General features: G+C 39.5%; 1 protein-coding gene and 1 pseudogene across 1 annotated transcript in view; one reads left to right on the top strand and one right to left on the bottom strand.

The window, feature by feature from the left end:
* The window catches only part of Fgf13 (fibroblast growth factor 13), a 170,276-nt gene that overhangs the window by 54,429 nt on the left and 94,125 nt on the right, over window positions 1-21,722 (top strand). The gene's annotated exons all lie outside the window — the stretch shown is intronic.
* LOC127675869 (uncharacterized) lies at window positions 2,829-2,919 on the bottom strand (annotated as a pseudogene).

The following is a 21,722-nucleotide window of genomic DNA, read 5'->3' as shown; positions in this document are numbered from 1 at the left end:
ATGAATGTGGGCTCCACAGCAGCCTCAAGGTACACTGGAGCTAATTAGTGAGACTTTCTATCTAAAAGTAAAGGGAGACTGTGTGGCTCATAGAGTGTTTGGCTAGCAAATCCAAAGTCCCACACTCTAGCACCACAAGAACAACTCTGCTTATTTGTGTAGCTCATGAGGCAAAGAAGAAAGGGTACCCAACTTCAAGAATTTCAATTTTTTTTTCTTGCCTTTCAATTTAAATGGGGATACTCAGCATTCATTCTCTTCCACTCAATGCTGCTGCATTCTTGAAGTATGTCTCATTCAGTGGCACGAAGAGTTTAGTTTTATGGCTAAGAGCAAGCAGTCTGGTGCCAGTGCCTGTTTTGTTTGAGTGTGAATTTTTGACTTGCTGGCTGTACTACTTTGGACAGAGAGCTCCAACTTTCTATGCCTCACTCACCTCCTCTGTAAACTGGAATCATACACCAGTGATGTCACATGAAGATTAAATATGATAATATGTACAGACACCTTAGAGTCCTCATACATAGTCAACACCTTGTAAGCTTTGCATCATTACCTACCATCAAGATCTCTGTACTACAAAGGCACAATTTGACTGGGCCTTTGTAGTGTAAATTAAGTCACAAGATTTATTCTGCCTTTTTAACATTTTGACCAATTTACTGATTAAGTTTCTGCTCTTCTCAGTTACTTTGAGGAATATGTAAGAATAACCTTACCTACTTCTTTCCACTAGATTCTCTCCTCTTGAAATTCAGGACCAGAGGCAGGTATTTGACAAAAGTCATGGGACACTGAAAGGACAGAACATACGGAGACAGAGTCTGAGACTCATGTCTCTAGAATTTATGTGACTTGCATGTCATCTATGCATAAGTATAAGGCAAGATCTCTATCATCCAAATCTGCTACTGGGCATGCTTGTGAAGGGAAAGGGAAAGGAACCTGGAAGAAGCTATAGAAAGTCAATACAATGTACTTGTTTGCATGGAGTAGCATATGCTGATGTGGGTATTTGGTCATTGCTAAATGTTATGAGTCCTCAAACTGTGCTATCACCCCTCTGTGACATCTATTTTCCAATGAATTAGTCAGAATTTAATTATTGTGATATTCCCAATGCTTTAGAGCAAAGAACCGAGACTATAAAAGTACACTGCAATCAAATAAATGCAGTTAAAATTCACTTTGCTTATGATGCCCGAGTCTCCTAACAGTCTGTTCATCTCTGCTTTGTGAACTGTTTATCAGATGAGTCTCAAAATCCAACCTCAGTGTTTCAAAGATCTTGGCTTGTGGGGCTCTTATTACTAGTGTTTAATGGTTTATAATATACCCTTGACTGAACTGTTGGAAATGTACACAGTGAAGTCTGCATTTGCTTTTGTGGCTATTAGGGGCCAAGTGAGAGCAGGGTTTTTTGCAAGGACTGCATCTGGCTAACTGTGAAGAGCAGTCCTGTACATTAGGGCAGATTTCAGCCACACTACGCAGTGCAGAAAATATGGAAGGATTTAGAGAGGCTATGGCTCTTTGTGAGACGATTTGCATCCTACTGTGTGGGTCTTTCTTTTTAATTTCCTGTGACAATTATAATTTACCTGTTCTATGTCTCAGTGCATCTGTATTTTTTCTTTTTTTGCCAAAATATAGACAAAGTATCCACTTATAATTAAAATAACAAAGCAGTTATATCAGGTGGTGATGCAGAAATACTATTCTCTGCTGCTGTGGTTGGAGCCCACTATAGATAATTTTACATTTAGTTCTGCCAGAAAGCCTCAAAGAATAATGTGTTTCTAGATTCTGTCTGGATCTAATGATTGGAGTGGTCACACAAGCTTAACATAAGATCTATGTGGAGCTGGAGTAATTTATGAATTTTAAAATGTTTCAAAGTAATGATCTATTAAATAGGTCTCAGAGACTACATATAGTTTGGTTAAAATCGCAGTTAATCAATTTGTCTGAGGCATCAAGTTTCTGACTCACCATGTAGTGATTGGAATCTGATTTGAATAGCAAATAAAACAAAAAATCTGCTTTTACACCTGAGCTTATTTATAATTGAACTTAGCAAAACCTTCCTGATGTCAGTTTGAAAAATTTTATTATTGTGTGTGCTCATTTATATAACATACAGGCATGAGTAGTCAGTCACATGTGAGGGCATAGGATTTCAATGCAGGTGAAAGAATAACTATAGAGTCTTTTCTCCCTCTGAGTTACATGGGATCTGGAGATTTAACTCTGTGCGTAAGAATGGCATGGCTAAAGCATCTTGGTACCCCCCCCCAATGTAGTTGTTAAATACCAGTTAATACTGGCATGGTTGGTAAGTGCATGAACCTTCACTGGGGCAGCTGATATGGGAGGATTCCAAATATGGCATCTGCCTAAGCTATAAAATAGAGGTGAAAAGGAGAAAATTGAAAGAAATAAAATGAAGGTAAAGAAAAATGGGGAGGGGGAGAAAAAGGTATGACAGAAAAGAAAAGAGGGGACAGAGACCAAAAGAAGAAAAATGCAGGTGAACCTAATGTTATGGCGCTGATATGCAATATAAAGAGCCAAGATAAACTGCTCCAAATTTCTGTTTGGTTAAAACATTAGCTAGAGTTGAGGGTGGGGCATAAGTACAGCTTTGCCAATGACATTCTGTTGTAACAGATGCTTTCTCTTCTTTTGTACCTGAAAGAAAGAAGCTCCTGTTAGGTAAATTGCTCCAGATATAAAAATAACAATAGACATGATCATAATAGCAATATTCATGTCTACAGTAGTTATTCTTTTTAGGCTATCACATCAATTCTTGCTGTTATTTTTAAAAAAGTATGAAACACACCAGGAAATTGCACAGGGGCCATGCTAATCTTCCCTGTATTGTTGCAATTTTAGTATATATCCTGCAGAAATGAGCACTGTCTTGCTTTTGTAATAGCTTCACACAGTGATATTTATATCCTCCTCCAGGTAGTATTTGAAACACTTCACTTTAAAGGACACAGAACATGTCTATCCTGTCTGGAATTTCGCAGTTAAAGAGCTAACCAGTCAGCAGCGTAAGCAAAGGCATTCTCTGCTTTTCACATTAACAGTTAAATGTGTGAGTTCCCACAGCCTCCACAGAATTGCAACCCAACCTTGATGTTCTAATATAAATCTTTCCAGAGTTATTGTCATCCCCCTCCTTTGGGAAAGAAAAAGGAACTTTCTGGAAGCCGGAGAGATGGCTCAGTAATTAAAAGCACTTGCTGCTCTTGCAGAGGATTCGAATTCAATTCCCAGCACCCACCTGGTATTTCCCAAAGCTCTGTAGCTCCAGTTCCAGGGGATCTGACACCCTCTTCCGCCCTCCATCAGCATTACAGCCCTGTGATACTCAGACATGCAGGCAATCTCTCATCGCCTTTATACTAAAAAATAAATACATCTTTTAAAAAGTAAGAGAGACGATCTGCTTTTTTCTTCCAAAATCATCACTGTGTTCCTTTTTATTCATATCATCCTGCAATCGGAGATGGAATAGAGTATTATCAATTCCCCCTTAATTCCTGGCCCAAATGTGCCTTTTATCTGGAAGGGCAACAGGAAATTTTATGATAGTTATCCTCTATATCTGTTCATACAGAGAAGCATCATGTTTAGGACTTGCAGATTTACCAAACAAAAGTCAAGGCTAATTAGTTAAATTTGAGCTTCAGAGAAACAACCACAAAATAATCCTTAGTAGCATTAATCCTAAACATTGAAGATCCATAGCTCATCTAAAATTCAGGTTTAATTGGGCATCTTCTGTTTTATCTGGCAAAACTTAATGTGATTTGGAAATAATATCCAGATCACATAGACAAGAGACATCAATAAAACCAATTTTAACTAGCATCTGCAGAGTGGGAATCCTGCCTACTGATCACTGCTTCCTTTGAGATAAATGAGCAGCAGATGTCTGATTTAGTGAGTGGGCTATCAGCTGAGTATAATCAACTTACAGAACAATTTCAGTAAGAGAAAGGAAATGTGCTAATTGTGTTTATTTGCATAAAATGTGCTTTTGTTTACTGTATTTTAGACGTATTTAATTCAGAGTCCAAAATGTCACCAACAGAGACCAAATGGTGACATAAAATCCTCTGTTCCAGTCTGAGTGCCAGCTCCTTCCAGAATTGTGGACACAGAGATGCCCTCGCCAAGAGGTCAGTTAGTTCCAAAGGGTTCAAAGATCAGTTGGCTTCACTGTTTTATTTCTCTAGCATCATATTCAGGGAAAGAGACACCCCTAGTTTCCTAATGTCCCCACGTTGTGGGCATGTGCCTGGTTCTTGCCTACATATGCCAGGTCATTTGTTATAAATTCCATAAAGACTCTAGACTATTGGTCTAGACTCACACAAACATGATCATTTGCAAAGTCACTGCTAAGTGTAATGTGTTTTTCTGAGAATGCAGAGTTGGAAAGACTGCTTGCTGCTAAGAAGTGAAAGTGTAATGAGGGATAGACTAGGAAAGGACATTTAGTAGATGTGCCATGATAGGGCTCTTGAATGGGACCCAGTGAGTACTGGAATTCTTATTGACCTTTTAGGGTGTTTTTGTTGTTGTTGTCTCATGTGGCCCAGACTGGACTTGAACATGTTATGTAGCTGAGGCTGCCTTTAAACTCCTGGTCCTCATTCTTTTGCCACAAAGGTGCTTTACCACAGACCTGAAACAACTACTGTCACTCCCTTTTTACAGATGTGAAAAGTGATATTTCAGAATGTCTAAATCCATCATCATAGCTCCTATGGTTAGTAAATAGCTGGGTCAGAATGCAAAGCCACATCTGTTTAGACTGCAGCTCCTGCTTGTCATTATAGTGCATCAAGCTGGAAATCCTCTGAAGCTTCTTCAGGACTTCTTTCTTTGAAGAATTTTTCTGCTGTGGCACCCAGAATTTTAGAGGGATGACTTGGAGTTCTTCTCCCTGAAGATTGTCCAGAAGAAATTTCCAGGCCACTCAAATTATCATTAATCACACCAATTCTTACTGATCATAATAGTGAGAGACTGAAGTACCATTTAGAGCCTTGCTCCCCCTAGCATGGTCCCTGGACTGACAGCATAAAATGAGGGATCTGAGTGAGGCCCCATCCCAGACTGCCTGAGAGAAGTTTTGAATTTTAACAAGTTCGCAAATGGGCTTTTGTATACACATTAAGCTTTGAGATGCATCATTGAATGCTGACATGGGCTTATGTAGTACTTATATCTTGGAAGAAAGAAATAGTGTGATTATTATTGTTTTGTTCATTTTAAGAAGGGAAAGAAGCCACTGCTGTAGGCTCACTGAGGCAATGGGAGACTGTGAGGAGATTAGAATAGAAACAACCTCCCTCATTCACTTCGCCTTTTTTTGTGCACAGTTGGAACATTAGCATTAACTGGAGTTACAGTATTCACACACCTGCTGGAGAAAATAGATACCTTAATTTGCTCCAGTATAAGGAAACATCAGCCATTTCAGCTATGCCTTTGTAGACATTATAAATTATGTGCAATTTCAAAAAGATATTTAAATACCCTAACTATGGGCTGCATTATCTGGTTTGTAATAGCAGTGTGACTAGCAACTGCAAAGGGAAACAAGTTTGCACTGAAACTGTGTCATCAGGGAACTTGGAATTGCTCCTCCCAAGGTTTCCTGTGCTCTCCAAGGTTTTCCGGTTAGCAGAAAAATGACTGTTGAAGTTCTCAGCCTCTGGGCTCTATGAGATGGTGTCTTAGTTACTTCTCATGATGTTGAAACCAAAGAACTGGCAAGAAAAAACTTAAGGAAGGTTTATTTAGGCTTTCACTTTGAGTTGACACAGTCCATCATGGTAGGTAAGGGTAATTCCACAGGGCAAGAGAGTGTAGCTAGAACTCCACCTCAAGTCTCAGCTAAAGAGGAACTATGCACCTTTATTGTCTTTCAAGTATTCTAAAGGGTACAAATAGACAAATGAGATACATGATAGACAGACAGACAGACAGACAGACAGATAGATAGATGCATGCATACATATTCCTATTGGAATCTCTACAGAGGTCTTAGAATACTGGCTTAGTTAATAACTGCATTTCATAAAGGAAGGAACACTATAAAAGAGACTGATAAACCCTTTCTGTGAAGATCTAGATAATACATACTTTCGGCTTTACAGCTTTAATTCTAGCTATCAGATTTACTATTGTACATAGAAAGCAACCGCTGACTATATAAAAACAACAATTGGATATGACTGTGTTCTGATAAATCTATACTTAGGGACTCTGAATTTTAAATTTCATCTAATTGCATGTGCTATGAGATAGACATCTTGGAGCTATTGGCAGCCATTTAAAATTCAAAATTTGGCATGCTATGTGAAGTGATTCTCATGCTAGCATGAAGACCTAAGTTAAACACCTCAGCACCCACAGAAGAGCCAAGTGCTGCAACACATGTCTCTAGCCCCTGTGATGAGATGATTACCAAAGCTTCACTAGGCAGCTGGTCTAGCTGCAGTGGTAAGCTCCAGGTTCAGCGAGACTCTATTAAATAAAAAAAGAAGGAGGAAGAGTAATTGAAGAAGATTAAGATTATTATTATGTTATCTTCTACCCTATACATACACACACAAACACACACACAAACACACACACCATATATATATATATATATATATATATATATATATATATTATATGAACAAATAAATGAAAATTGTTCTTGTTGCTGTTCTAAAGCAGAAGTGCGGAAGTCAATGGACTAGGTTTGAGGGATACAGTTTAACAACCTATGCTGGAAGCAGATTCATTCCTGTTAAGTGCTCTAGTGTTAGAAAAAATTTGCATGTGTAATAAGAATTTTCCTCACCCTGAACTTGATTTTATTCGTCCAGAGTTTGTGAAAGTTAGTTATACACATTTTCACCAGGAAGACCTGCACAGAGTTTAGTGGCTCAGGCTTAAAGCTAACATGTTGTCTAAGCACCTATACTGTTATTCCATTCCAAGCTCTCCAATGCTGGGAAAGTTTTCTTAAAGGCCCATCATAAGCCAGACATATAGCCAACAAGGGTTCCTTTTATAGAGCAAGGAGGTTATTTGGAGTGATTCAGCTGCAGGACTACCAGTATTTCCCCTGTGCTTCGAGTATCATGTTGCCCTTCCTATGCTGGAAGCATGGGTACTTGTTAGACTCAGCCTATTCAGGAGTTCTGCTACTTAAATGTTTCTGAGGCTGGAGCCTTCTTTAAGGATTCCTCATTTGAAACCTCAGCCCCAAAGTCCTTCAACTTCACAGTAGATGACATGTCCAAACCAGATTTACTGAACTTTGATAGATTTAGATGTTACTACTTTTAAAATTATTATATGCCAGATGTTGCACTGGGTACATTTTGGGCCATGTTTTCATTTAATCTACACCAAAGCCTATCAGGTAAATATTACTATCATGTTCATTTTCTGCTGTAGAAAACTCAGACTTAAGGATAGTGTACCTTTGTCCATGTTGAGTAGCTTGTTAAGTGATAGGCTTGGGCTTCAGGCCTAACTCGTTTGACCACTGATTCAGATATCTAAGCCACAGCACTCTGCAGCTTTCCCAAACACCAGAATCCAATCTCTTTACATTCTGATTTAATGAAGGGATAGAATCAATGTGGAAAAGAGCATAGATTTTTCTCTCAACTGCCCAATTGTTTAAACATTGTTTTCTACTATCCAACAAGCTATCACACAAAAAAGATGAATTTGAAAATCAACTGTCTTTTGACCAACATTTATTGTAACATGTTTTACTTATATGGGTTAGACTTATAAATATAGATGTAACTGGTAGAGAACTATGGGATCCTTTCACATGTAATTGAATATTGGTTAAACAAAATGACTTTGGGGTCTTGGTATCAAATAAAAGGACACTGAGAAGTCATACTGGTGGAGGTGCTGCCTAAAGTTCTACTATAACACTACCACATGCAGATTTCTGTGGTTTTATTATCCAGAAAGATAGGCACTAGCTAAATATAGCTAATGAAATTTCAATTATGTACAATTAAATCAATTTGAAAATGCAGTTCTTCAGTCACACTACCCATGCTTCACTACTCAATAGCCATGTATAACAAGTAGTTATCATATTGTATAGTAAAGGTGCAGAATATTCTTCGAATCCCAGAGTGTTATATCGGATAGTACTGGTCTGGAGAGAAAGGTATGGAAAGACAAAAAGAGAAGTGTTGACAAACCTTTGATACCATCTACCACTAGAAGTCAGGGAATGGAAATATGGTAATAAAAGAGGTAACGATGATGAAAGCTAGCAAGATTGCTAGGATAATATATGGCCAGGAAACTCAAGGATAAAAGAACATCAAAGAATGATATATGGATCTCAATGTCAGACACCACCAAGAGGACTTGAAGTTAAGGACTGAAAAATGTACTCTGTATTTTAATAAACCATTTGATGCCAACTTGGATGGCACTGCTGATTTATGCTTGGTCCAGTACTGGATAGCGGTGGTCCCAAGGCTCAGCTACTGTTCTCAACTTCAGTCTGAAGATGTGGTGTGCAGACATGGCTTTCCATTTGCTTTTTAAGAATTTTATTTTGCCAATGGTTTTACTATTGTGGATTGCAATGTATGTCATGTCTCATAATTTGCCAGCTGTCTCACGGTCCCATTTAATGCCTTTTGTGTCACCAGTTTCCAGAGCAAAGGAAATGGCAAAGTTCTCAGAGCTCTGGAAAGGAAGGGCTACGTAATTCTACAGTAGTGATTGATTTGGGGATTGAGAAGTTCTCGGGTATGATGGCAAGCCAAAGGCAAGGGGATAACCATGGGTTTCAAAGGTCAGCCTGGTCTACATAATAAAATCTTGTCTCACAAAATAACAGGTCAAATTCATAAATATTCAGTACGTTCTGAGTGACAAGGGGGAGAGACTTGAAAGTACTGTGGAGACACTTAAATCTCAAGAGATGTCAGAAATATTGGCACAGGCCTTGTCGTTGACTGAAATTTTTACCCTGCATTCCTGTTAGGCACTCTTAACCCTATGGCTCTGCTACATCATGTCAGAGAGGAACATAGTCTGCATGTTCTGGAGCAAGGGTCATGGTTTGGGGAAGAGAGGAAAGTGGGTTTTTTTTGTTTTGTTTTGTTTTGTTTTTGTTTTTGTTTTTGTTTTTGTGTTTTTGCTGCAGTGTTTGGTGAAATGCCCAGGGAATGGAGGACTGGAGGTCAGTCTACTGCATGTGATCTGCTATAGGACTGGGGATGAGACAGGAGAAATTGTAATGGTGGTCAGATGTAGAGTAAAGATTGACTACCTGATTCTCAGACTGGCATGGCCACTGTGTTTCCAGATAGACAATGTTTCCAGGTATAGGCACTTGATATCAAAGCTGAGTATGTCTGATAATGAAATGCATGACTTAACATTCATTTCCAGAAATTTCCATTTTTGATTATGTTTGTCCTAACTTGACTGTTCTGCAGTTTGCTTTTTGGCTGGATTTTGAGGTATTTCTCTTTTAGTAGAGGGGTAAAGAATCTGTTTAACAATTTAAATACGTACTCTCATTAAACTCTGACATTGACTCAGTAACATGTGGATAAAGGCCTAGCAGTGTGTTGTGATACAGGAAAATAGTGGATTTGACGGGCCACATTACAGCTTTGTGACCTTGGACAATGTAACTGAACATCCTGAGCTTTAGGGTGTTATGAGGGCTGGATGATGTGGGTATATGTGCAAACCCTCTAGCCCTCCATCTTTCAGCCTCCAATGAATTCTCTATAAGGTGATTGTTTTGTTTTGTTTTATATTTTTGTCAAATTTCCATTCACATTGTTAAGTCCCAGAAGGTCAGTTTTCCTTTTGGTTGGTTTTGAGACAGAGACTCACTATGTAACTCAGACTCCCATGATCTTTGTGATTCTTCGGCCTCAGGCTTCCCCATTTCAGGATTTGAGTGGGTTCTACCACACTGGGTTTCAGAACCTCAGTTCTACATGCGACACCAATACCTAGGCAGTTTCACATTAACTTCCTCCTTCTTTGTAGATGGATCAACACTGGAACACATTGGGCTTTAATGCAGAGAAACAGCTTTCCACATGCTTATAAGAGACTTGGATTCCCTGTCTTCCCCTTCAGAACAAGTGGACACTAGACACACAGAGATCTCCACAGTGCCTAGTGTCACCTTTGTACTTATTCCATTTCTAATGAATGCGGCAGATTGATGGAAGACAGGGTAAATGGGCTTGATGGTCTAGACACGCTGGCTGTGCATTATTTAGAGACCCCCATATGAGCATCTCTAAATTTAATAATAGTTGCTGAGGTTGACAAGTTCAAGAACCAGAAAACTGATTTCATTTTAATAGTCATCTGCCTGTATATTATAACTCCATTCTCACATAACCCATTGAGGCATGTGTCATACCTAACAGAGTTCCTGGTACATAGTATGAACCTACCAAAATGTTTCATTTGTACCATCAACATGGCTACACATTGTTAGGCTCAGAAAAGGAGTGATATGACTTTGGCCCAGAACTGTCAGGAAAATTGCCATCTGTAGAATATCTCGGATAGTTTTCAGTCCTCCCTGCATAGCCACAAATTATAGATGAAGAATTAATATTTCAAGCAGTGGCATCATTGCCCAAATTCAACAGGCTTCTAAGTAGTAGAGCCAATATGGGCCTGACTCATAACTGTATACTTTCTATTTTCCCATGATGTACTTGGGAAATAGGAGAGCAGGATATCCAACCCCTAGCATAGTAAGCATAGTAAGCATCAGTTAATGATTGCTGAGAGAGAGAGAAAATACGTTTTCCTCCGTGGTGTAGTCATAGGGATCAGGCTCATAATCCAGTAAACAAGCCTGTATCCATGCATATGTATGCAACTTAGTGAGTTATTTTAAAAAATCATGAAATTAGGATGGGGTGTTTGGGAAAGAAGAAGGGTTCAAAAGGAAGTTGGCAGGGAATGAGAAAGGAGAATGGTGGTAAATATGATCAAAACACATTATATATATATATATATATATATATATACATATATATATATATGTGTGTATATATATATATACACATATATACATATATGTACAATATGTGTGTGTGATAAATTATCAGAAGGAAGTAAAATTACATATATTATATTCATTTATTTTGTGGTGCCTGAAACACATGTGCCAGAATATGTTTCTGGAAGCCAGAGATCATTTTACAGGAGTTGGTTCCCTCTCTTAACTGTGTGGGGTTTGGGGAATCTAAGTCAGGTCACCAGGCTTAGTAGCAAGTTCCTTTACCCACTGAGACATCTCCCCGGGCCCCTCAAATTATATATATTTTAAAAGAAGTAGTACAGTACGCTTAATACAATCCCAAGAATTTGGCCTCAGAGTGAGACAAGCCGAGGCCCTGACAGACAGGGCTAAAGGTCACTCCTCCTGTCTGTCCCTGTGTCTGGTAATGGTGAGCTGGACTCTTGCAGCTGCTTCTCTCTCCACATTCTTTCTTTTCAGTCTGCATTCACATGTCATTCTTTCCTTGTTTGCTTGTCCAGAGAAATAGGTGATGAAAAAAGCGCCCAGGAGGTGCCTGCCGGAGCAGTGCCCTGCTTTGCGCACTATAAATAGCTCTCTCTCAGGCAGTTACCATAAATGGCATTTTATCAGGAAGGTGACCAGTTGGAAATAATGCCTAAGAAGAACTTAGGACTCCAATGGCTACTTGGTGAAAACAGCGCTCCCCTTGTGGAAGCTTAGAGATGTGGCTATCTTGAAACAAAAGTAGTTTTATCAGATTCATAATGTCATTGGAAGCCCATGACCAGAGGAATTCCAAATAATCAGAAACTTGCTGCTTTAGTTACAAGCAAAGCACACAGTAACTAGATCAATCTGCATTGAAAATGAGTGTAGGCTATATGCAGAACAAAATTTAATTCTCCCAGCTTCTACTGATTTTAAAAGCACTGCAAACCTGCCTTTTGCTACCACTTCAGCCCTACAAAGTATGAAATGAAGGATGCTGCCTGTTTCTCACATCTGCCTGACATCCAAATGTATTTACATTAAGGTATTACATACTGTTCTAAATGATTAATAAGAAAAATGGATCGGTATGAATTTATTCACACAAGCCCCATTTCAGTATTTTCCATTAGCAAATAGGCAAAAAATTGATTGTGAATCTCTCATTTAATTAGCATAAGTAAAATAAGCATTATATGAGGGAGAATGCATATATTGATTCTGGCTGCATTCTTTGAACAAAGATGAATGTTTTTATTTATGAGAGTTTTGTAATCAAAAAAATTTTTGATGAAAAATAACAAACAATTGTGGGCCACAATGCTCTCTCACAAGTTAAGATGCCTGAGGAAGGAGGACTTGGTTAAAAGTCAAGACCAACATGGAATACACAATGAATTCCAGGCCAGACTAGGCTAGAGTGTAGTTGTCTACTTCAGAAACATCACAGAGAAAGAAAAGAAATAAAAATCAGGAAACAAAATTAAAGGGAAAAGAAGAGAAAAGAGGGCTATAGGACTAGATGTTTCAGGAGGAGTCACAGGAACAAAATATCAAGAAGAGAGAACAAAGGAACTGCCTGGTACTTCCTGAATGGGAGGAGAAACATGAGATACCTTTCTCGTTTCCTGTTCTCATGGACCAGAAATGCTGAGGGAGCTGGGGCAAGAGAAAGGATAATAGAGGGGAGGAGAGGCGGGGAGGGGAGAAAAGGAGGGGAGAAAGGGAGGCGTAAGGGAGGGGAGAGGAATTTAGGAGAGGGGTGGGGAGGAAAGGAAAGGAGAGGGTAGGATGGGTGGGAGGAGAGGGAAGGAAAGGAGAGGAGGAGATGAGAGGATGTGAGTGAGTGGATCCTGGGCACCAAGTTTATGTATCATTGGTCAAGTCAGGCGGAAGTGGTAAGATTATTTACATCTCCCCTGTTTAGGCTGTGCCTGGAAGAGGCTGTGTAGAGAAAAGTTAGTGTTCACTAGGAGAGAATATAGCATCCCCAGAACTGGACTGAAGCTAAGTGTCTTGAGCCAGGAGCTGTAATATATGCTATGGCAAAGCAAGCCACGCTCCTTTCTCTCCTGTGGGGTGTGTACATGCAGGGAGGGGTACTAAGCCCTGAAACTGTGCTGGAAGGACAATCAGTGATGTATGTGGTGTTTATGGTTTGTTCTTGCTTTTGCTTGTTCCTTCACTTCAAAAATTACTTGGAAAACTCTTCATCCCTATTAAGAAAGAGTGTGACCGTGCAATGCAGGCTTATACATACAGCTTGTGAGACGTCCCAGTTCAACGTACAACTGATCTGAGTTCTTGACTCTCTTTTCTTTGTTGCTATGCAGTTTTGGTGGTGTCAATTAACTTTGCTTCAGTCATTTCAGAGATGAGTGTAATAAGAAATCTTGTGTCATAGGGATGGTAGAAGAAACTGAATTTGACAGCCCATGGCTCCCTTGTCACAGCTCCTATGTATATGGTAGACACCCAGTAAATGGTCCTCGCTCCTCACTCCCTTTTTGTTCTCATTTTATTTTGTTAATCTAGATGCTTTAATGTTTGAAGTCCTGGGTTAGACCATTTTTCCCTGTGCTCTTTTTTTTTTTTGCCATGTCTAGTAGACTCATTGCCAAGTCTCTTACCTTATACACATTTCTAGGCACAGTAGGCCCAATTCATAGACAACGTCTAGCCCTTAATTCTCCAAATGAAACAGTGTTAAAAGTAGAAAAAGAGAAATTATTCATTTGGAGGTTTTCTCAGGAGTGTACTAAGGTATGCCAGGTATGGTAGTTTATACTGTAATTCCAGCATTCAGTAGGCTGTAGGACTATTGAGTTTGAAGCCAGTGTGTACTATTCAGTGAATTCTACGTCAGACTTGACTACGGAGTAAGAACTTGTCTCTTAAAAATGGAGAAGGGAAGAGAATATGGATAAGAAAGTGAGAGAGAGCAAAAGAGAATAAATTTGCTGAGGTGTCATACTGTATATAAACTCACCCACCATGAATGTATGCTCAATGCCTATGAAATTCAGAGCATTGCAAGCATCTTGTAAGAATACTTAGCGGCAAACGCTGTACATAAAGTTCAAGTGATGAAGAAGGTCAGTGATGGGGTAAACTCATCAGAGGTAGTTCTGACAAAGCAGTAACCAACATGAAGTCATATACAATATGGCCTAAAGGTCAGTGGTTCCATACATGTTCCTTCAACAGCATGTGATTAGATGCCATGCAGTCAGTGTCCGGATAGGCATGCAGATAGCACTGAACTCATTTCCTTCAGCCCCTTCTCTTCTGTGCCCCTGTAGTAGCAATTTGCTTAGAGCTCTGCTGTGTCTCTGGGATATACTGCATCATGCAAGGAATGACCTTACTGCATTTTACAGTCCATAAGAAAGAAAGTCCATGTCAAGGGACAAAGTCCATCCTGGAAGAAGGCAAAAGACATGGATGAGACAAAGAAAAGGAGGCCATTCCAAATGGAATATGGAGTAGACAATGGGAGCAAAAACCAGAGCTAGAATTAGGCATTCTTGGTCATTTGAGGCTGGGGTCACAAAAGGAAGAAGATGCATGGGGGGAGGGCAAGACTGACTTCAACAGTGCAGCAAGAAGGAGGAATTTGCAAGCCAGGCTGAGCAATGCAATGATGCAACTATACCCCAGGCATCCTGGATTACAGGAAGGCTTCTCTTGCCAAAAGGTTGAAACAAGGGGATTGCAATTAACTAAGAGAAAGTGCTTTTCTTTCAAAGCTTTTCCCATTCTAGCTAGAAGCATATGGCCCTGGCAAGAGTCCCTGTTTTTTTTTTTTTTTCCTATTGGAGCATCCTGTGTCCCCTCTTTGCTGCAAACTGTTCAGAAGGAAACAAAAAAACAGCAGACAGGCTGCCTGAAGGAATAATCATTAGCCGATGCTGCCATCTCCAGGAACATGCCTGCTAATAACCAGCAACCTATAGCAGGCCAGCTTCAAACAGCAAAGCTCTCCCTGCCCCCTACACAGCTGCACCGGCTGAATTGGCTTATCCAGCTTGCAATTTGACTGCACAGCTGGAGGAAAGGAGAAGCTGCCCGGGGCTTCAAGAATCTGTGACTTTCAGCTGCCTTCTCTTTTCTCTGGTCTGCCAGGAATGTGTAGCACAAGTTCTATAAAAGAGGAGAAGTGTTTGTTTGCTGGTGCGACCATAATAAACTACTGGATGTCTTTAACAGTTCTAGAGGCTAAATGTGGAAGATCAGAGTGTCAATAGGCATGGATGTCTCTGAGATTTCTGGGGTTGACAGAGGCCAGCCCATTGTATGGCTTTTTCTTTATGTGAACACATTCCCAATCTTTGCACCTGCTGATCTCTTCTTAGAACTCCAATCAAATTGGCTTAAGGCCCAACCTAATAACCCCATTTTAACTCAGTCACCTGAAAAAGACCTATCTTCAAACACAATGGCATTCTAAGATATTGGAACTTCGAACCTCAAGATATATGAATAGAGGCAGGACAATTAAATACAAAGCACCGTAGTGTTAACTGAATGCTTCTTTTTGTCTGTGAATCTTTGTTTCCACATTAGTACCACATGTAGGTAGATATACTGTGCCTGGTATGTATGCAAACTTGTAACTGCCCAGAAGAAAAATATAGGCATTTAGCATAAAGAAATTGTGCAAAAGTTAAAATGCAGTGAACCACACTAGCATGTAGCTAGTTCATTTATTGTTTTAATTTTATAAAACTTATTTTAAAAACTTGCAAATAAATAAAAAACATCATAAACTATAGTTAACCAAACACTATAGAACTCAGTGAGCTTCTGCACAGCTGGAAGAGGCATTAGAAAAAAAGCTACGGAGCTTCATGTTGACTTTTATACTTCCATATTGAGTTTATTGTATGCACTTATTAATCATCAAAAATCCATAACAAATTAAACTAGAAAGACAGCTAGCTTTATATCCTCTTTCATACCTCCTGTCCATTACCTGCATTTTGTCCTTCCTAATCCTCATATATATAATCTTTTTTCTCCTTTCCTTATACCTTACAGTGTACCTACACATATATTTGTTCATATATACATACATACATACATATACATACACCTACACCTACACCTATACCTATACCTACACATACACAGACACATATATATATACATATACATATGCATATATATAATTGGTAGATTCCACAAACATCATCTAGCAAAAGCTTCATTTTATTTATTTTTTCTTTTTTAATTTTCTTTTTATTTTTATTAGATATATTCTTTATTTACATTTCAATTGTTATCCCCTTTCCTGCGCCCCCCCCAAAAAAAAATTCCATAAGCTATCTCCCCTCTCCCTGTTCCCCAATCAACCCTCTCCCCCTCCCGATTCCCTGTCCTGGTATTCCCCTATACTGTGGCATCGAGTCTTCCTAGGACCAGGGGCCTCTCCTCCCTTTGATGTCTAACAAGGCCATCCTCTGCTGCCTATGTGTCTGGAGCCATGGGTCCATCCATGTATACTCTTTGGTTGATGGTTTTTGTCCCTGGGAGAACTAGGAGTACTGGGTGACTCATATTGTTATTCCTCCTATGGTGCTGGAAACCCCTTAAGCTCCTTGGGTCCTTTCTCTAGCTCCTCCACTGGGAACCCCATGCTTAGTTCAATGGCTCTCTGAGATTGTCCCCCTCTGTATTTGTCATGCACTAGCAGAGCCTCTCAGGTGATAGCTATATCCCACTCTGGTCAGCAAGTACTTGTGGGCATTGATAATAGTGTCTGGGTTTTGTAACTGTATATGGGGTGGGTCCCTAGGTGGGGCAGTCTTTGGATGATATTTCCCTCAGACTCTGCTCCATACTTTGTCTCTGTATCTCCTTCTGTAGGTATTTTGTTCCCCCTTTTAAGAAGGACCAGAGTATCCATACTTTGTTCTTCCTCCTTCTTGGGCATCATTTGATATGTATAATGTGCCTTGGGTATTCCAAGCTTCTGGGCTAATATCCACTTATCAGTGAGTGCAAAAAGCTTCATTTTAATCAATTAGGATACTATTGAGAGTGTGTTTCCAAATGTCAGCTCTAGGCAAGTTATGCAAGCAGACCACAGACCTTTCTAAAATCAGCAGTCTAAGGTCAGTTAGCTTGGTGAAGTTATATCGAGAGGCATTCCTATATACTTTGGAAATTATAATTCCAGATAATAGAAAAGAAAGGATGCAAAAGCCGAGGAGAAAAAGAAGGAAGGAGGTGTTGGCCAGGAAATGGATAGAAATTTAGTAAGGCTTAGAGGAGGGGTGAAGGACTCAAGTAAATCAAGTTGACAGTGGTACTTATGTCTGTATTGTGTGTCTATTATGTGCTGAGAGCATACCAGAAAGCTAAACAAATTCCTATGTTTCATACAGACTACTTTTTAATGGATACTACCTGCATAATAATTATATATAATTCATCCATTATACTGGATTTTTCTCCAATTTTAAGCAGAATATCAACATTTACATATATTAAGCACACTCCCTGATTAGAAGAAATGCAAGTAAATGAGCTTCTATCCAATAATCACTTGTAGGCCTGTAAGTTAGTAATCCATTGCTAACATTGTAAATATTAATAATGTTGAATGACTAGGAAACCACTTAATGGTTTTATCAGAAGCCCTTGTGTTTTGTGAGTTGCAGTTGCTAAGAACAGAAATTCATTCATGGGCTAGCAGCAAGTCCTCCTCCTCCTCCTCCTCTACAAGTTTTAGTTACTATGTATTATCCCCTTAGAGAAGAAGGAGACAACCAGAAAGTTCAGAAAAGCAGGTTATTCTGACATGAGAGTCTGATAGAGTCTTAATCTGTGAGACTGCTACTATAATTTTGGGTGTATTTTATTGTTTTTAATTATGTGTATGTGTATATGTACCTGTGGAGGAGGCTCATTCCTGGCAGTTGTGAGCCACCTGATACAGGAGCTAAACTCTGATCTTCTACAAAGAGCACTGAATGCTCACCTCTGCATCCCTACTGCTGTTATTTAATGGATTAAACTATTCTTGTTAACTGGGTAGTGCTGGCATCCAGGTCATACCCAGGCTTATTTCCGTATACATCACTGAGATTGGCTCTCACCTTAACCTGAGCCATTTCATGAAAGAAAATTTATATTCATAGATGGTAGTCTTAAATTCCAATGGTGCTCATATCTGGCCACAGAAATAGAAAGCTAGGATTATAGAATTCATATACGCAACTCAAATGTTCCAGGAGCTTTAGTTTGGCATTATTTATTTTTGGCTGAATTCAGCTCTTGAAACTCATGCATACAAATAGGCACTGTCTTGATAAACAGATATGCCCTGATGGGTGCACTCTACAAATCCAAAGGATCAAAATAGAAAAACACTTTCAGAACTTTGCCACCATTTCCACAACATAAGAAATCCTCACACATTCGCTATAGCTATCTTCTTATCTGATAATTGAAACTAAGTCACTGATGATGCTTCCCTTCTCTGCCAAGCAGCTGTTGCAGCTTTCATTGTTGTTAAAATACATGGAAGAAATGACTTAAAGGAGGTAGAATTTGGATTCCTGAGTTCACAGGTTTCAGTCTATGGCTGGCTGGCTTCATTATATTCAGCCGGAAGTGAGGCAGAACCTAAAGGCAGAGGGGACAAAGTGGAACAGCACTTCTCACCATATGCTAATCAATATGCAGAAAGAGAGAGGCAGGGACGTGACAAAAACCAATTTTCCCCAGGGTATCTCTGCTGTTACCTACTTCCTCTAAGTAGTCATTTTTTCACTTCCCAATAACGTCATCATATTATTGATTCATCAATAGAGTCAGTCATGCATCAGTTCAGAGGCCCCTTTATCCAGTCACATCTAGAAATGCCCTCAGGTATACATGCATAGGTTGGCTTTTACTAATCTCTTTGGCATCAGTCAATCAGATCAAGTTACCAATTGAGATAAACTATCATAGGGGCTAAGTCACAGTAAGGGGAAAAAGAAAAGAAATCCTTCCAGCATTTAGCTTTTGAAAATGGCAAAAATTCAAAACATGCTGACACAAAAATCGAAATGCCTGTTTTAAAGTTCTTAGTACCTAGAACTCTGCCTAGATTACTCTCCAGTATCCTCTCAGTAAATAGCCAATGTATGAATGGCACATTAGTGCTTAGGTAATATGGGAAAAATGAAGAAACCAGTAATACGGTAAGTTACCTAAGTACATATTTCACATTTTAAGATTCTTTTCATGTTTCAGCTATAAAACAATTATCAATAAAAATGAGTTATGGAAAGTGCCGATTCAAACATAGATACCTCTGAGTTTTCTTGACAGTGAGAAATAGCCTCAGAGGATAAATGTCTGGAAAATAAAAATACATTTCAGCTTAAATGCTTGGTCTATACTTTGGTCAAAACAATGCAAAGGATTTGTGTAGTTCAAGCAAGTGTGAGGTGGAAAGGCTCAGCATCAGGCATTCAGGGATATAGACAGCCTTGTGAGGTTACTGAGAGGTTAGGATTAGTGACATCTTGTTCAGTCCAGTCTTGAGATTTGGCTTTTGCAAGCTGGTTCTTGGCACCTGAGCATCTCTACCTGACCATGCACATTTATGTATAAATTGTAAATGTATATATCTAATAGCTTACATTTGAATTATTTATGTTGTCAGTATGCAGAAGCATATGTATTTAAATTAAATAACAAACATAAATATGCATGAACTTACAATATGCTCTCCTTATGTCTAGTTGTCTTGTGGCTCATGTGAGAGTAGAGACATCATTTTTTTTTTATAAATGGACCATCATAGGTGATCAGTAATATGCATTACATTATTAAATTGTTTTCTTTCTGCGTTTAGCTGCCAGCGGAGTAAACTGAAACCATGTCTATACTCTGAGCCCTTTTGACACTTATCAAATAAATAAATACATAAATAAATAAATGACATCTGCATCAGGAGTGTTAACAATTTCCATGATGTTGGTAATAGAAACGATGATAACCTTTATCCGCTGAGTCATCCCACTGAGCCCCAACAATGATCCTCATTTTGCTGTACCCATTCTTACTAGAGAACAACTCATCTATCCCTGTCCCCTGACACCAAATTTGCAATTACCATCTCTTCTCATCACTATAGAACCTGTTGTTTTAGTCTAGTGCTCTCTTCCTTATTTTAGGCCCAATATTTCTAGATTATGATCTCTGCCATGCCATATATGCATTTTCAATACTAAGTTTGTGTATATACATCTGTGCATGCATATGCCACCCTGGCACAAAGTAAATAGTTTTTAAGTATCTGAGCCATGGTCAGGTCGCCCCGGGAACTGGGGTCACATGGAGCGAGACCCTGCCAAGACAAAATGTTGTAAAATGCCAGTGCCAGCATGGGCATGGGCATGGGAATGTGTCGGATGTTCTTTTTTAATATTTCCCCCAACAATTTCTTAATGTTAGTCTAGTTTATTTCCTTTGCCTGTACTAACACAAAAATGGGGAAATGTACTCTGCAGTGCTCTGTTGTAATGGATGATAACACCGACACCATTCACTTGTTCATTCAGAAGGATTCGACTACTTTCTGAAACCTTCTTGTTCCTGGCTCCATATTGAGTCTTTAACTTCTTCCAATTGTACCTATGCATTGGATTGGTAGCCCCTTGTTTTTTAGTCACTCTTTCAATGTCTTCACTTAGACTGTCAGCATTGTTGTTTGGACAGACAACAGTATCAAATGTCTGTCTTTCTCTAGTCTTAACATCTGTAACCACCCACTCATCAGACTTCATGCTGCAGCCAGTGAGATCTTTCTGAAATGCTCATAATATCAGGTGTCTTGTAGGCTCCAAACCCTAGCTTAGTTCCAGCCTGGCATTAAGTACTCTCAAGTGTCATTGTTGGCCAGGGACACGTAGAAGTGATGATCACTAGCAACTTCCATAGCTTAATCCTTCATGTCAACCTTGATATTCCGTGTTTCAGCCATTCCTAAAGTGTCAGATTTCCTTAAGCCTGAATGTTTTGTACTTGGTCTGTGTGCCTGGAATCTTCTTGGACTATGTACTCTATACTTTACTAAGCTGCCCTGACAAAAGAAAGCAAGCTTTCGAGATTCAGATCAAAACACCTACTCCTTCATGGACTTTTCTAATCACCCCAAGGCCAGGTTTGGTAGTCTTTCTCTGTGATTAATACATTGTGGCTAACCTTTGTCGATATGCTTACCACCTTGTATACATAAACATGCATGCTGGTCTCTTTCTCCGAAGAGCTAAGAGCCCATTAGTGCAAGGACTCTTTAAAAGTCCTTTGGAGTGTGCCTGTTTAGATAACCATTGCTCTTCTCCCTGGTTATCTCCTGCTCTTCCATCATATCTCAGCCTCTGGAATGCCTTTCCTGAGTCCAGCCTCATCATTGAGTTAGATGCCCAGCCCTGTCCTGTAACAGAGAACTCCTTCCTATAATTCCTCTCCTCTCCTCTCCTCTCCTCTCCTCTCCTCTCCTCTCCTCTCCTCTCCTCTCCTCTCCTCTCCCCTCCCCTCCTCTCCTCCCCTCCCCTCCCCTCCCCTCCCCTCCCCTCCCCTCCCCTCCCCTCCCCTCCTTTCCTTTCCCCTTTTCCAAAGCCCAGAACTACAATGAAGGCCCAGA

Source organism: Apodemus sylvaticus, chromosome X (assembly GCF_947179515.1).
Source record: "Apodemus sylvaticus chromosome X, mApoSyl1.1, whole genome shotgun sequence".
Taxonomy (NCBI): domain Eukaryota; kingdom Metazoa; phylum Chordata; class Mammalia; order Rodentia; family Muridae; genus Apodemus; species Apodemus sylvaticus.
This window is presented reverse-complemented; position numbering and strand designations above follow the sequence as displayed.